This window comes from Lissotriton vulgaris, chromosome 6 (assembly GCF_964263255.1).
Source record: "Lissotriton vulgaris chromosome 6, aLisVul1.2, whole genome shotgun sequence".
Lineage (NCBI taxonomy): Eukaryota > Metazoa > Chordata > Amphibia > Caudata > Salamandridae > Lissotriton > Lissotriton vulgaris.
The window spans coordinates 1,844,216,836-1,844,230,408 of NC_141694.1; positions in this window are offsets into that span (position 1 = coordinate 1,844,216,836).

Sequence of the window (13,573 nt, forward strand, 5' to 3'; positions counted from 1 at the left end):
GAGCACAGGCAGTTCTTAAAGCAGGTGCTGAGACAGGTCTCTATCGGGCTCTACATTTACCCTCGTCATCAAGGTGAAAAAAGTAATCTTAACTCTGCAGCAGCTCCACTGCTCAAAGCCTTTGATGTCACTTCAACGAGACTCGTTATAGTTCTCTCACAATCTCATCATTTCAGAACTGAAGCATTTTCAATATTCCAAACAACGAAGCCGTAGTTGTTGCTTATTTATCTTATCAATAAACAATGTGGACGTACCCTATTTATCTTATGCAACTAACAACCATTGACGTAGTCAATAGTCCTGGCTTGTTGTAGGTGTATTGTTACTTGTCGTATTATGTATCTGGGTGCAATGACAGAAGCAGTACAGTACCAGTCCAGTGACACGCTATGCTATGCCAAGCACAGATTTTTAACTTAAAAGTAATTAAGCCACGCCCTTAATTACATCGGCCACACCCCTTTGAGAGACCCACCCCCAGCTTTTTTCATTCCACTTAAAGTACTGACGCCACATAGCCATACTCTGTAGAATGCCGCAGATCTACCATAACCGTGTGCGTGCAACACACTCATGGCTCATATTCCCTGTTAAATGACTATTATAACACCTGTAAAGCAAAACATGCATGTTCTATGTATGAGCAAGTATTTGAGAGTCTAGGATAATAGTTAAAGTCAGTGCTTTAAATGGAAAAATAGAAGTGTTGGTACTCGCTAATTTGATTGGGTGGGTCTTGAGGGGCAGTCAGGGGTGTGTCTGGGGGCGTGGCTGTGAGGTAGCCTCCTAACATTATCCACAATTTCTTGGCATGTCTCAGAGGGCGATGATCAGTGTACTGCATTTTTGCAACATTTTCACTCAAATTTACAATAAATACAACAGATTTTCAAAGAGCACCATACAAACGTATTGCGCAACAAAAAAGGTAAAGATGAAGCGTATCCGAGAGGAAGTGAACTGAATCACCATGAGACCAGTGCTGCAAATGGGCCGGCACTGTCCTGTACACTTTTTCATTTTGAAAGGACGAGTACCTGCACTTCTCAAGAAAGACTCAATACCATTAATAACATAACATAGCACCTGTATTTGTAAAGCGCACGTTCACCCAAGGGTATTTAGGAGCTAAATAACATGTTTATTCTTACTAAACTCAATGGTACTCAGAGTCCCGAAATTTCTCAGAAACAAGCAGGTACTCTGGTCCAGAGTACATGCACTTCTGTTTCTCCATTTCAAGCACTGCATGAGAACCACTTCCTAACCCTCCTCCGCCCACCGCTTTTGGTTTGGGGCGTGGGAAAGAGCAAGTGCCAGCTTGTCTCTTCCAGCACTGCCACTACGTGTGGCCCTGTAAGAACAGGGATAGGCACTTACGTACAAGAACACTCACATCGGCACTTGCAGCAACCTTCGATATATTTTTAGATCGAGCCTGAGAACTGCATGCGCTGCTCAGCGAAACATGCTGTATTGGAGTATGGACTTGAAGCTCCACCCACTCCACGCCCAACTTTTCAATTGGCTCCTGATACTGTCCTATGTAAATGCTATCTTTTAATTCATGAATAGGCTAAGTAGTCCCTTCTTAGTACCACCTTGTCTGTATTTGTAACCTCCCACGAGGACTGGACCTTCCACTGTGTTTTTACTTGGTGTGTTGTATTTACAGTCAGAAAGCACAATTTTTTTTTATTACTTTATCCTATTGTACACAGTAGGTGCTTTCCTACAGGGGATCGCTTTTCAACTCTCTGCTCCTCATCGCGGGAGGAGGGGGGACCGCTTGTAACCCATTGTATGCTGCCGCAATCTTGCGCCTGTGCGGCAAAATCGCGAGTGTGCGGGTTTATGACGGCCCCCAGCCGTCATCAGCACACGAGCACCATAGTGCATGACGGATGGGGGCCGTCATCAGCATGCAAGGGGTTAAACTCGCTCTCTGCTGTCTGGTCCTTAACGCCCGGGTGTTGTGCTTAATGTTTCAGCAAAGTACGGTGCATACAAACAATGGCGGCCTTCCTCGTTAATGGCACAACCGACAACAAGTTTGCAATATGCGTGGGCCTTAATTTGCCACTCAAAAACTGAAAGAAAAGGAAGAAAACCTTTCCTTTACCCTAAGACAGGACAGAGGACCCCCTCTTAAGGCTTTGCATGCCGGTTGGCCTGGAGCTGCTGCAAGCTGCTGTTGGTGGGCTGCACAGGCCCCAGCTCAGGATCCAGCCCCCCCCCCCTCTCTTGGCTGTCCCCAGCATCCTGGAAGCAGGGGAGAGGGGGAGAATGAGGCTGAGAGCCAGACTAGTGACATTAAGTCTCCTGGACCCAGGCAGTACTCCAACCCTCGCCTCACTCCCTCTTCTATATACACAGAGGGGCGTGGCATGGACATCATTTGCATATAAGGGGCCTGCCCTTAAAGAAGCACACTTGCAGCCAGAGGTAAACAGAAAAGAACTTGCCTCCCCAGAGTTCCTGGGAGAGCAGGAAAGCGGGTGAGCATCAGCTGCTGAGTGGTAATCCCTGCCGCCCCTGCCACTTAGAGAGCTGGGCAGAGTAGAGTGGCTTAGAGTTCAGTGCAAAGCATTTGCAATGCAATAGGTCTCGCAATTGCGAGATTTTGAGCTATTGACATTGTAAAACACAATGCCTTTTATTTAATGGTTTAAAAAACCTGCAATGATAACAGCATTGACAGTTGCAATACCAATAGGTCAAAGTTTCAAAAATGTGAGACCCATTGCATTGCAAATGCTTGTTGTATAAATGAGGCTGAGCTGCCCTTTATGACTCGTCCGGGCCACAGAACACGCAGACCCCAACAGTTTTAGACCTGCACATTCTACTGAGTCAGTCATCTTGGCAGTCTTGGATGAACTTAGAAGGGGAGCTGACCAGGGCACTACCCAGGCCCTGGTGCTCCTGGATTTGTCGGCCGCCTTTGACACGGTCGACCATCACCTCATGATCGACCGTGTCAGTGGCGCCGGCATCCAAGGCCTGTCGCTGAAGTGGATCTCTTCCTTCCTCAGCAACCGCTTCCAAGCAGTCCGCCTTGCTAACTTCTCAGCAGAAAAAATTAAATTGACATGCGAGGTCCCGCAGGGCTCCTCCCTCTCACCCCTTCTTTTTAACATGTATATTCTACTCTTGATTCTGGCCCTGCGTAAAAGAGAGGTCATAATTTTTAACTATGCTGATGACCTTCAGCTAGTGTTTAATATCGACTCATCTTATTCATCAGTGGCGAGTTTTCAATCTACAATGAGTTTTATCAGCGGCTGGATGAATGTCAATCAGCTCAAACTTAATCCTGAGAAAACCGAGCTGATTCTAACTGGTGGGCCAGCCAATCCGTGGAACTCTAACTTCTGGCCCCCACTTCTAGGGAGCCCTCCACTCCCAGCCAACTCTGTCAAAAGCCTGGTAATTGTAATCAGTAATGACCTAACTATGAAGGCCCAGATCAGTTCAGTGGTCTCCGCTTGTTTCTTCCATCTGTGAAAAATTCGGAAGATCAGTAGATTCTTGACCCCCGAGACCCTTACCGATGTCGTTCTTGCCCTGGTAATTTCGCATATTGATTACGCAAATTCCTTGTATGCTGGTAAACCAGCTTACCAATCACATTGTCTACAATTAGTGCAGAATCAAGTCGTGCTCCATCTCGGCTCCCGGCTCCGGCGCTGCACGGGAGCCTGGATTGGCGGTTCCCCAGTGGCCCGGGGGCTGTTGTCGGCACCCACAGGAATCGGAAGGTGCAGGACACCTGCGGGGCTGCTCCGATCGCCCCTGGTGCCGCGGTAGCTAGATCTGGAGGAGACGCGAGTAGAGGACGGCCGTGGGCAAAATGGCGGCCGGGGCGCCGAGGACTTCAACTATCTATGAGAGGTACGCTGACGGGCGCAATCTGAGGAACGCGGGGGCTGCCACTATCTGAAGATAGTATCCGGGGGCCTCTGTAGCGGCAAAACACCGGGGGTGGCCACGGCTAGAATCTGCCTTCCCCCGCCTGCCTGACCCTAAAATGGCGGCCCGATGTGACTCCCAGCTAACGTTCGGCGCCTTTGCTTGCTTTGCTGGACTATCTGGCCCCAGCGCTTGCTGCCTCTCCCTGGGGCGACTCCGCAGGCTCTCTCTGTGGCTCTTGCCTGCGGGGGTGAGCCCTCTTCATGGATCCCTTGGCGGTGACCCTCGCCTGCATCTGCCTCTGCGGTCTGCCACCCGACGACAACATCCCTGGAGGTAGGATCGCTGGCTGTTCGCTGTTTCCGCCCGCAACAGACGGGCCTGGGCCCGAGGCCAGAAATGTGCCCCTCCCCACCCCCCCTCACTGACCACGCTGCTTCGCGCAAACGGTGCCTGACTCCAAGATGGCGCCCTTGGGGACTCTCTTCCGATGACCGGCGAACACAGGCTCCAGGGACACGAACGCATGCCAGGGGAAACCTTTGCTTCTAACTTTGTTGCCTTCCATCTCTGCCAGGGCGCCGGGGGTCTTTCTCCCCTGACCCTCCTCTGGTCTCCGGATTGAACTCCCCTGCCCAGCTCCTCTTGAACTATGAGGCTGTGACTTTGCTGCGGACTGCCTGTCCCCCCCTGGACCTGCTGGCTATGCCAGCCCTCTTTCTGAACCTTCGGACTTGGAACTTCGCGCGCCCCGCCATTATCTCTATATGACGTGCCTCTTCTACTAACGTTTTTCTTCCACCATTTTAGTGACCTCTCACTGTCCTTTTGACTTTCCTACTGTCTCTCTTACTGCCTCGGACCAGTATAGGCCTAGAGTATATCCATCTATATCTCCTCCTCTTGTGATACTATCTCTTGTACATTTGCAATTTTTTTCTCTTCTATTTGCACCTTTTGTAACGCGTGTAATCCTAAGTCAGCTGAAATTCCAGGAGCCTAGTCCCGACAGCTCGACGACTTTCGGAGGGCTGGATGAGGTCCCCCGCTACACGGCGGAGGAGGGCACTGGACATCGAATGCTGGCTTATGTAAAGCGCTCTGATAACCTAAACGGTTCAAGATCCTGAAATGTGCAACGTAACTGATTCTATGTAAACTGTGGTGACAACATGCAACGGAACTGGTGCTATGTAAAGCGCTCTGATAACCTTATCGGTTCAAGTTCGCGCTATAGAAAACTCTAAAAATAAATAAATAAATAAACCTCAGCACCATCATGTTAGACCTCTGTCCCAACGCTGTCTCTTCAAGTTAGGCTGTACCATTAATAAAGCCCTCCTAGGACGCGGCCCTGCTTTTATCGCTACAAAGCTACAGCGGTGCGTCCCCTCTCGCGACTTACACTTTTCTAGCAAGAATCTGTGGTGGCTCTGACCACATCTCCTCGTTCCTGCTGTGATGCTAATTAGCAGGTAACCTGCAGCAGCAATGCAGCGTCAGGATACACCGGCTGCTGCCTGCCAGGGCGGGGCATAGACGCGCTCTATCTGAAAAGATAATTGTCAGCAGCGTTTGCACTCATGTACCAATACTTCAGAACCTGAGCCCTGCTGCCACTAGGAGTACCGGTACTTCAGAGCCTGAGCCCTGCTGCCAGTAGGAGAACCGATACTTCAGAGCCTGAGCCCTGCTGCCACTAGGAGTACCTGTACTTCAGAGCCTGGGCCCTGCTGCCACTAGAAGTACCTGTACTTCAGAGCCTGGGCCCTGCTGCCACTAGAAGTACCTGTACTTCAGAGCCTGAGCCCTGCTGCCACTAGGAGTACCGGTACTTCAGAGCCTGAGCCCTGCTGCCACTAGGAGTACCGGTACTTCAGAGCCTGAGCCCTGCTGCCAGTAGGAGAACCAATACTTCAGAGCCTGAGCCCTGCTGCCACTAGGAGTAAATGTACTTCAGAGCCTGAGCCCTCCTGCCACTGGGAGTACCGGTACTTCAGAGCCTGAGCCCTGCTGCCACTAGGAGTACCTGTACTTCAGAGCCTGAGCCCTGCTGCCACTAGGAGTACCGATACTTCAGAGCCTGAGCCCTGCTGCCACTAGGAGTACATGTACTTCAGAGCCTGAGCCCTGCTGCCACTAGTAGTACATGTACTTCAGAGCCTGAGCCCTGCTGCCACTAGGAGTACCGATACTTCAGAGCCTGAGCCCTGCTGCCACTAGGAGTACCTTCACTTCAGAGCCTGAGCTCTGCTGCCACTAGGAGTACCGATACTTCAGAGCCTGAGCCCTGCTGCCACTAGGAGTACCGATACTTCAGAGCCTGAGCCCTGCTGCCACTAGGAGTACATGTACTTCAGAGCCTGAGCCCTGCTGCCACTAGGAGTTCATGTACTTCAGAGCCTGAGCCCTGCTGCCACTAGGAGTACCAATACTTCAGAACCTGAGCCCTGCTGCCACTAGGAGTACCGGTACTTCAGAGCCTGAGCCCTGCTGCCAGTAGGAGAACCGGTACTTCAGAGCCTGAGCCCTGCTGCCACTAGGAGAACCGGTACTTCAGAGCCTGAGCCCTGCTGCCACTAGGAGAACCAATACTTCAGAGCCTGAGCCCTGCTGCCACTAGAAGTACCAATACTTCAGAGCCTGAGCCCTGCTGCCACTAGAAGTACCTGTACTTCAGAGCCTGAGCCCTGCTTCCACTAGGAGAACCGGTACTTCAGAGCCTGAGCCCTGCTGCCACTAGGAGTACTGGTGCTTCAGAGCCTGAGCCCTGCTGCCACTAGGAGTACTGATACTTCAGAGCCTGAGCCCTGCTGCCACTAGGAGAACCGGTACTTCAGAGCCTGAGCCCTGCTGCCACTAGGAGTACTGATACTTCAGAGCCGGAGCCCTGCTGCCACTAGGAGAACCGGTACTTCAGAGCCTGAGCCCTGCTGCCACTAGAAGTACCTGTACTTCAGAGCCTGAGCCCTGCTGCCACTAGGAGAACCGGTACTTCAGAGCCTGAGCCCTGCTGCCACTAGGAGTACTGGTGCTTCAGAGCCCGAGCCCTGCTGCCACTAGGAGAACCGGTACTTCAGAGCCTGAGCCCTGCTGCCACTAGGAGTACCGGTACTTCAGAGCCTGAGCCCTGCTGCCACTAGGAGTACCGGTACTTCAGAGCCTGAGCCCTGCTGCCACTAGGAGTACCGGTACTTCAGAGCCTGAGCCCTGCTGTCACTAGGAGTACCAATACTTCAGAGCCTGAGCCCTGCTGTCACTAGAAGTACCGGTACTTCAGAGCCTGAGCCCTGCTGCCACTAGGAGAACCGGTACTTCAGAGCCTGAGCCCTGCTGCCACTAGGAGTACCGGTACTTCAGAGCCTGATCCCTGCTGCCACTAGGAGAACCGGTACTTCAGAGCCTGAGCCCTGCTGCCACTGGGAGTACCGGTACTTCAGAGCCTGAGCCCTGCTGCCACTAGGAGAACCGGTACTTCAGAGCCTGAGCCCTGCTGCCACTAGGAGTACCGGTACTTCAGAGCCTGATCCCTGCTGCCACTAGGAGAACCGGTACTTCAGAGCCTGAGCCCTGCTGCCACTAGGAGTACCGGTACTTCAGAGCCTGAGCCCTGCAGCCACTAGGAGAACCGGTACTTCAGAACCTGAGCCCTGCTGCCACTAGGAGTACCGGTACTTCAGAGCCTGAGCCCTGCTGCCACTAGGAGTACCGGTACTTCAGAGCCTGAGCCCTGCTGTCACTAGGAGAACCGGTACTTCAGAGCCTGAGCCCTGCTGCCACTAGGAGTACCGGTACTTCAGAGCCTGAGCCCTGCTGCCACTAGGAGAACCGGTACTTCAGAGCCTGAGCTCTGCTCCCACTAGGAGTACCGATACTTCAGAGCCTGAGCCCTGCTGCCACTAGGAGTACCGATACTTCAGAGCCTGAGCCCTGCTGCCACTAGGAGTACATGCACTTCAGAGCCTGAGCCCTGCTGCCACTAGGAGTACATGTACTTCAGAGCCTAAGCCCTGCTGCCACTAGGAGTACCAATACTTCAGAACCTGAGCCCTGCTGCCACTAGGAGTACCGGTACTTCAGAGCCTGAGCCCTGCTGCCACTAGGAAAACCGGTACTTCAGAGCCTGAGCCCTGCTGCCACTAGGAGAACCGGTACTTCAGAGCCTGAGCCCTGCTGCCACTAGGAGAACCAATACTTCAGAGCCTGAGCCCTGCTGCCACTAGAAGTACCAATACTTCAGAGCCTGAGTCCTGCTGCCACTAGAAGTACCTGTACTTCAGAGCCTGAGCCCTGCTGCCACTAGGAGAACCGGTACTTCAGAGCCTGAGCCCTGATGCCGCTAGGAGTACTGGTGCTTCAGAGCCTGAGCCCTGCTGCCACTAGGAGTACTGATACTTCAGAGCCTGAGCCCTGCTGCCACTAGGAGAACCGGTACTTCAGAGCCTGAGCCCTGCTGCCACTAGGAGTACTGATACTTCAGAGCCGGAGCCCTGCTGCCACTAGGAGAACCGGTACTTCAGAGCCTGAGCCCTGCTGCCACTAGGAGAACCGGTACTTCAGAGCCTGAGCCCTGCTGCCACTGGGAGAACCAATACTTCAGAGCCTGAGCCCTGCTGCCACTAGAAGTACCAATACTTCAGAGCCTGAGCCCTGCTGCCACTAGAAGTGCCTGTACTTCAGAGCCTGAGCCCTGCTGCCACTAGGAGAACCGGTACTTCAGAGCCTGAGCCCTGCTGCCACTAGGAGTACTGGTGCTTCAGAGCCTGAGCCCTGCTGCCACTAGGAGTACTGATACTTCAGAGCCTGAGCCCTGCTGCCACTAGGAGAACCGGTACTTCAGAGCCTGAGCCCTGCTGCCACTAGGAGTACTGATACTTCAGAGCCGGAGCCCTGCTGCCACTAGGAGAACCGGTACTTCAGAGCCTGAGCCCTGCTGCCACTAGAAGTACCTGTACTTCAGAGCCTGAGCCCTGCTGCCACTAGGAGAACCTGTACTTCAGAGCCTGAGCCCTGCTGCCACTAGGAGTACTGGTGCTTCAGAGCCTGAGCCCTGCTGCCACTAGGAGAACCGGTACTTCAGAGCCTGATCCCTGCTGCCACTAGGAGTACCGGTACTTCAGAGCCTGAGCCCTGCTGCCACTAGGAGTACCGGTACTTCAGAGCCTGAGCCCTGCTGCCACTAGGAGTACCGGTACTTCAGAGCCTGAGCCCTGCTGTCACTAGGAGTACCAATACTCCAGAGCCTGAGCCCTGCTGTCACTAGAAGTACCGGTACTTCAGAGCCTGAGCCCTGCTGCCACTAGGAGAACCGGTACTTCAGAGCCTGAGCCCTGCTGCCACTAGGAGTACCGGTACTTCAGAGCCTGATCCCTGCTGCCACTAGGAGAACCGGTACTTCAGAGCCTGAGCCCTGCTGCCACTAGGAGTACCGGTACTTCAGAGCCTGAGCCCTGCTGCCACTAGGAGAACCGGTACTTCAGAGCCTGAGCCCCGCTGCCACTAGGAGTACCGGTACTTCAGAGCCTGATCCCTGCTGCCACTAGGAGAACCGGTACTTCAGAGCCTGAGCCCTGCTGCCACTAGGAGTACCGGTACTTCAGAGCCTGAGCCCTGCAGCCACTAGGAGAACCGGTACTTCAGAACCTGAGCCCTGCTGCCACTAGGAGTACCGGTACTTCAGAGCCTGAGCCCTGCTGCCACTAGAAGTACCGGTACTTCAGAGCCTGAGCCCTGCTGCCACTAGGAGTACCGGTACTTCAGAGCCTGAGCCCTGCTGTCACTAGGAGAACCGGTACTTCAGAGCCTGAGCCCTGCTGCCACTAGGAGTACCGGTACTTCAGAGCCTGAGCCCTGCTGCCACTAGGAGAACCGGTACTTCAGAGCCTGAGCTCTGCTCCCACTAGGAGTACCGATACTTCAGAGCCTGAGCCCTGCTGCCACTAGGAGTACCGATACTTCAGAGCCTGAGCCCTGCTGCCACTAGGAGAACCGGTACTTCAGAGCCTGAGCCCTGCTGCCACTAGGAGAACCGGTACTTCAGAGCCTGAGCCCTGCTGCCACTAGGAGAACCAATACTTCAGAGCCTGAGCCCTGCTGCCACTAGAAGTACCAATACTTCAGAGCCTGAGTCCTGCTGCCACTAGAAGTACCTGTACTTCAGAGCCTGAGCCCTGCTGCCACTAGGAGAACCGGTACTTCAGAGCCTGAGCCCTGCTGCCGCTAGGAGTACTGGTGCTTCAGAGCCTGAGCCCTGCTGCCACTAGGAGTACTGATACTTCAGAGCCTGAGCCCTGCTGCCACTAGGAGAACCGGTACTTCAGAGCCTGAGCCCTGCTGCCACTAGGAGTACTGATACTTCAGAGCCGGAGCCCTGCTGCCACTAGGAGAACCAGTACTTCAGAGCCTGAGCCCTGCTGCCACTAGAAGTACCTGTACTTCAGAGCCTGAGCCCTGCTGCCACTAGGAGAACCGGTACTTCAGAGCCTGAGCCCTGCTGCCACTAGGAGTACTGGTGCTTCAGAGCCTGAGTCCTGCTGCCACTAGGAGAACCGGTACTTCAGAGCCTTAGCCCTGCTGCCACTAGGAGTACCGGTACTTCAGAGCCTGAGCCCTGCTGCCACTAGGAGTACCGGTACTTCAGAGCCTGAGCCCTGCTGCCACTAGGAGTACCGGTACTTCAGAGCCTGAGCCCTGCTGCCTCTAGGAGTACCGGTACTTCAGAGCCTGAGCCCTGCTGTCACTAGGAGTACCAATACTTCAGCGCCTGAGCCCTGCTGCCACTAGGAGAACCGGTACTTCAGAGCCTGAGCCCTGCTGCCACTAGGAGTACCGGTACTTCAGAGCCTGATCCCTGCTGCCACTAGGAGAGCCGGTACTTCAGAGCCTGAGCCCTGCTGCCACTAGGAGTACTGATACTTCAGAGCCTGAGCCCTGCTGCCACTAGGAGAACCGGTACTTCAGAGCCTGAGCCCTGCTGCCACTAGGAGTACCGGTACTTCAGAGCCTGATCCCTGCTGCCACTAGGAGAACCAGTACATCAGAGCCTGAGCCCTGCTGCCACCAGGAGTACCGGTACTTCAGAGCCTGAGCCCTGCAGCCACTAGGAGAACCGGTACTTCAGAACCTGAGCCCTGCTGCCTCTAGGAGTACCGGTACTTCAGAGCCTGAGCCCTGCTGTCACTAGGAGTACCAATACTTCAGCGCCTGAGCCCTGCTGCCACTAGGAGAACCGGTACTTAAGAGCCTGAGCCCTGCTGCCACTAGGAGTACCGGTACTTCAGAGCCTGATCCCTGCTGCCACTAGGAGAGCCGGTCCTTCAGAGCCTGAGCCCTGCTGCCACTAGGAGTACCAGTACTTCAGAGCCTGAGCCCTGCTGCCACTAGGAGAACCGGTACTTCAGAGCCTGAGCCCTGCTGCCACTAGGAGTACCGGTACTTCAGAGCCTGATCCCTGCTGCCACTAGGAGAACCAGTACTTCAGAGCCTGAGCCCTGCTGCCACCAGGAGTACCGGTACTTCAGAGCCTGAGCCCTGCAGCCACTAGGAGAACCGGTACTTCAGAACCTGAGCCCTGCTGCCACTAGGAGTACCGGTACTTCAGAGCCTGAGCCCTGCTGCCTCTAGGAGTACCGGTACTTCAGAGCCTGAGCCCTGCTGTCACTAGGAGAACCGGTACTTCAGAGCCTGAGCCCTGCTGCCACTAGGAGTACCGGTACTTCAGAGTCTGAGCCCTGCTGCCACTAGGAGTACTGGTACTTCAGAGCCTGAGCCCTGCTGCCACTAGGAGTACCGGTATTTCAGAGCCTGAGCCCTGCTGCTACAAGGAGTACTGATATTTCAGAGCCTGATCCCTCTTGCCACCAGGATTACCTGTACTTCAGAGCCTGAGTCCTCTTGCCACTAGGAGTACCGGTACTTCAGAACCTAAACTCTGCTGCCACTAGGAGTACCTGTACTTCAGAGCCTGAGCTCTTCTGCACTAGGAGTACAGATACTTCAGAGCCTGAGCCCTGCTGCCACTAGGAGTACTGATACTTCAGAGCCGGAGCCCTGCTGCCACTAGGACTACCGGTACCTCAGAGCCTGAGCCCTGCTGCCAGTAGGAGTACATGTACTTCAGAGCCTGAGCCCTCCTGCCACTAGGAGTACATGTACTTCAGAGCCTGAGCCCTCCTGCCACTAGGAGTACCGGTACTTCAGAATCTAACTCTGCTGCCACTAGGAGTACCTGTACTTCAGAGCCTGAGCTCTTCTGCACTAGGAGTACAGATACTTCAGAGCCTGAGCCCTGCTGCCACTAGGAGTACTGATACTTCAGAGCCGGAGCCCTGCTGCCACTAGGACTACCGGTACCTCAGAGCCTGAGCCCTGCTGCCAGTAGGAGTACATGTACTTCAGAGCCTGAGCCCTCCTGCCACTAGGAGTACCGGTACCTCAAAGCCTGAGCCCTGCTGCCACTAGGAGTACTAGTACTTCAGAGCCTGAGCTCTTCTGCACTAGGAGTACAGATACTTCAGAGCCTGAGCCCTGCTGCCACTAGGAGTACTAATACTTCAGAGCCGGAGCCCTGCTGCCACTAGGACTACCGGTACCTCAGAGCCTGAGCCCTGCTGCCAGTAGGAGTACATGTACTTCAGAGCCTGAGCCCTTCTGCCACTAGGAGTACCGGTACCTCAAAGCCTGAGCCCTGCTGCCACTAGGAGTACTAGTACTTCAGAGCCTGAGCTCTTCTGCACTAGGAGTACAGATACTTCAGCGCCTGAGCCCTGCTGCCACTAGGAGTACTGATACTTCAGAGCCGGAGCCCTGCTGCCACTAGGACTACCGGTACTTCAGAGCCTGAGCCCTGCTGCCACTAGGACTACCGGTACTTCAGAGCCTGAGCCCTGCTGCCAGTAGGAGTACATGTACTTCAGAGCCTGAGCCCTGCTGCCACTAGGAGTACTGATACCTCAGAGCCTGAGCCCTGCTGCCACTAGGAGTACTGATACCTCAGAGCCGGAGCCCTGCTGCCACTAGGACTACCGGTACCTCAGAGCCTGAGCCCTGCTGCCAGTAGGAGTACATGTACTTCAGAGCCTGAGCCCTCCTGCCACTAGGAGTACCGGTACCTCAAAGCCTGAGCCCTGCTGCCACTAGGAGTACTAGTATTTCAGAGCCTGAGCTCTTCTGCACTAGGAGTACAGATACTTCAGAGCCTGAGCCCTGCTGCCACTAGGAGTACTGATACTTCAGAGCCGGAGCCCTGCTGCCACTAGGACTACCGGTACTTCAGAGCCTGAGCCCTGCTGCCAGTAGGAGTACCGGTACCTCAGAGCCTGAGCCCTGCTGCCACTAGGACTACCGGTACCTCAGAGCCTGAGCCCTGCTGCCAGTAGGAGTACATGTACTTCAGAGCCTGAGCCCTCCTGCCACTAGGAGTACCGGTACCTCAAAGCCTGAGCCCTGCTGCCACTAGGAATACTAGTACTTCAGATCCTGAGCCCTGCTGCCACTTGGAGTACTGATACCTCAGAGCCTGAGCCCTGCTGCCCATAGGAGTACCGGGACCTCAGAGCCTGAGCCCTCCTGCTACTAGGAGTACCGGTACTTCATAGCCTGAACCATTGCTAATAGGAGTACCTGTATTCGCCTTGTCCAAAGAGGACTTCCAGTACTG